At 33.2% G+C, this 4136-nt stretch overlaps 1 pseudogene; it reads left to right on the forward strand.

The window, feature by feature from the left end:
* Positions 1-33: 33 nt before the first annotated feature.
* On the forward strand, positions 34-152 carry LOC145254942 (5S ribosomal RNA; annotated as a pseudogene).
* Positions 153-4136: the final 3984 nt, after the last annotated feature.

The raw sequence follows: 4136 nt of genomic DNA on the forward strand, positions 1-4136 counted from the left end.
TCTCTATGTTTGTTTCCATTAAATATTACACTACTATACGGCATTATCACGTTGACACACCGGTTCCCGTCAGATCACCGAAGTTAAGCAACATTGAGCCTGGTCATTACTAAAATGGGTGACCAATTTTGGAAGTCCAGGTGCTTTATGTAGGAGGAAGTCCACACCTCCCTGCAAAAAGTTGCAAAAACCTAACGTCGTCATCTCCCCTAACGGGGATATACATGCGACTGGGGACCGCTTGTGAATTTTATACTCCCATGTAACTTCCGCCTTCCACAAATTTTAAATATATAAAACGAATATGTTTTTTATTTCTTTAACGTTGTTATGGAATCAACACGTTGTACGTAGAGATTCGCAAAGAAAATGACACTTTGAGACAAACGTTTTAGGTGAAAGCAAAAGTTATTCATTCCAGATGTGGCAGCAATACTGAATTCATGGGCGAATGGTGGCCTTGTAGATGGTACGCAATACTCTCAGGTGTGAGTAGTTTTCTAGTATGAGAGAGGAAGCCCACCTTCATTGCAGCAGCTTTCATAATGTCCTTCAATCGTAGTCGAGATGATAAAGTTCACACGCTCGCGCCAGATATTCCGGTATCGCATAAATGCTTCCCGGTGCCACCTCTAAACAATGGCATCCTTTGCAATGGCATCGGTATGTAAGTATTCTACTTCTGGAGTTGGTAGTTGGTTCCACAGAAGAAATGTAGGGATAACTTCTGCTCTAGAAGAATAATATGTAAACTGAACACGTGTTTATTTGACAGTAGATGATGCAAATGGAAGTTGGCTATAGCTTTGTTGTTTAGTCAGATGGATCATTCATGAGAGATTTTTAGCTCTCATTAGAAGGCTGGTTATTTAGAAACCTTTTTATAGTTAAAACAGGACGACAGAATTCTATTTGGGAACAATTCATTACAAAATGTTTAAAGTCATGACTTTTTATAACAACTAGAGTACATTTTCGATTACAGTTTTTGCATCAAATTTCATATTTGAAAATCGGATCATCTCATTAAAATAAATGGTTGTGGAAGGTTGTAACTTACGAACGAACAGAATATACCCTTGCGTATTACTACATCTACTAAGAAGTAATATTCGCCTACGAAAACAAGAACTTTCTTTTTATTCTTTGAACAAAAATACTTTTAAGCAACACCCGTTTTGGTTTACTTGAGAAAATCTGATTTTAAAATGAAAATCTTAAAATATTAATTAAATTGTAGCAAAATATGAATACATTATATTATTTATTTTTAATAAATAATATAATTCTTTCTATTCAATGCAAACATTTAATTTCAACAAAATATTAAAAAAATAATTATTCAATGCCGGATCGAACGTTTGAAAATCATTGGAATTCCACCCGTTAAATTTTGCGTTCAATTTATATGTTCAAATATTAAAAAAAAAAAAATTATAATCAGACCGGAAATCAATTTTATGACAAACAAGCTGGCCCATGTCCCAGCATTGCCCAGGAAATCAGATCCAAATCAAAAAATTACATGCACTAACCTTGAACTATTGAAGTATTTGCTGCTTATGGTGCATAAGAAAGTAAAATACTTGATTACGTACAAAGTGTGTGGAACAAACATGACTGTTTCAAAAGAAGCCTAACGACAAAAAGGAGAACGTCGTCAATTAAAAAAAAAACATAATTATTTCGTGTTGTAAAAAGGGGGTAACGCTTCAAAACCAAAGTCGGAATTTAAGATACCGACTGGTGCAGATCTACTCGCATCTATTTCATAATTACGAATCAACTTTATGAAAAACATAACCACTCGACTGAACATCCTATTTTCTATGAGTCATACGAATAGGAATTAGAGGCTAATATTCTCCTGTGAGAACACAAGATTTTTATAATAACGGTCGTATTGGCTTTTTTTATAGGAAATATCATCTCCTAATATTTAAAAATATATATTTAATAGGTAAAAAGATATTATATTACTTGTTTTGTTCTCATCTTGAGTGTTATCTGTGCAACGTTTCGGTCGATTTGGCCTTCGACCGTCTTCAGGCATGTTGGTTGTTCATTTGGAAAAGAAAAGAGAGAGGTTACTGGCTCCGTAGATATTTTCGTATTCTTAGAGCTGGCTTCTGTTTTATGGTTTCGGTTTCGTATGTGTGAAAAAATTGAACTTGGAAATTTGTATGAAAGTTAAAACAAAACAACAGGGGCAGAATGATCTCGTTGTTCCGTTTGTTATGACCGAATAATAGTCTGAAGTCATTCTTTTTTTTTTACATAGGTGTCACCACTTATCACGGCCCAAAGGCCACTCGATGATAAGGGTTAAAGAGCGTACAGTAGAAATTGGACAATATAGTAACCGTTAGTAATAGAAATTCGGTAAATTTGTTAACTTATATGGAACGACTCATTAAAATATTGTTTACGTTAGACTTGAAGACAACCATATTGTAGTTAGCTGGAAAGCAGGAAAACGGAGGACAATTCCATAGGTATGCAGTTCTAAGAAAGAAGCTTTGCTCATGGAATCTACGTTTAGGTTTAGGCACAGATAAAGAGTAGGGGAAATTAGTGATAGTGTTTTCTGCTAGACGGGTGTTTCTTGTGAAAGTTTGGCGAGGGGGGGGGACCATAGATTGGAGCTCAGTCGAGCACTTGCCATGAAAATAACGAGAAAGCAGAGACAAACTCGCAACATCTCTTCCATTCGCGATTGTATTCTTAGTATCGCATGCACTGAAGATTGAAATTCAACCTTTAAAAGAGTTTCACTTAAAAATATATTTTATCCGTTACGTCGTCGGTCATTGTGGAAATAATGCTTAAGTTGAGAACAGTAATCTGAAAAATCCAAAGCATAAGTTTTTTAAAATTTGTATTTTAATAAATAATGTATACTTATTTCTATGCAATTTAAATTAAGATATTTCATTTGAACTAAACATTAAAAGAATAAACAGGAAAAGGAATATTGATTTTTTTACAAAATAGGCGAATTAAAATAAGTTAAAATACCGGCTTACTTCAAGCACAGTCCTCTGACGCTTGCTGCGAACCTGTCAGACTAACTGGTGACGATTCTGAATAGTTGTTTCTGTTTTTATTAATTAGTATTAAGCGTTTCCTTCATAAAATGATCTAAACACTATTTTCTTTGTGAAACGATTTGTTGGAATTAAAAAGAAAACAAAAACAAATATACATTTACTTTTTAAATCAAACATCATAAATTAAAAAAAAAAATAATAATGCTTTTATAATAAAGCTTTATTTATGAAACGATTTTTTTAATTAAATTAAAATCATGAAAAACAAAACAAAAAAACCTATCCAATACAGAATATTCACAAATAATTTTTAAGTTCAATAAATCTTAATAGTAAATAAGAAAACCAGACACGCAGACGTGAGAAACAAACAAAAGGGATTACTTAAGGTTTTCACCGGTTAATCTGGCAGGCATCGGGGGCTTTGCTTGAAGAAAGCCAAGACACCTATATGTCTATCTTAATAAGTTTGTGGAATCAATGACTAACCACTAATATTGCGTTAACAACTTTGGTTTTTAGAAACAGAACAAGTGGTACTTGTAAACCAACGCATTTCAGGTGGAAACATTACGTACTGCCCTGGCAAAATTGGTATGAATTCCAAAACTTAGGAAAAATGATCCAGTAGGTGTGCTAGATGTATTTTAACACACAAAAAAAGCATCTACGTTCCGTTTTAAAATGGCGGACTCTTAATGCAAGTCAATTTAAATTAATTAAGTCAGGGGAGATAAATCAATTTGTCATACTGAATGGATGACACAGATGTTCCACATTAAAATACACGATAAATCTCGATAATTCGATAAATTGTATTTTTATTTGTAATTATTTTCTATTTTATCATTTTTCTACACGTAAGTACGTAATAATGTTTTTACCTGAAATGCGTTGGTTAAAAGAACACGGATCAACAAGCATTGTCTAATTTTTTTTTTTAGTAGCTGCTGTCATTTTCATCCAAAGTGTAAGAGATCTTTATGAATCACATTGTACAAATATGTTAACTTCAAGAAAATCCCGAGGCAATTTATATTGTTGGAAGTCAAAAGGTTTTTTTTTAAATCCTACCAAATATCCGGC

Source organism: Euprymna scolopes, chromosome 30 (genome assembly GCF_053919585.1).
Source record: "Euprymna scolopes isolate OS-2025 chromosome 30, ASM5391958v1, whole genome shotgun sequence".
NCBI classification, from domain to species: Eukaryota; Metazoa; Mollusca; class Cephalopoda; order Sepiida; family Sepiolidae; genus Euprymna; species Euprymna scolopes.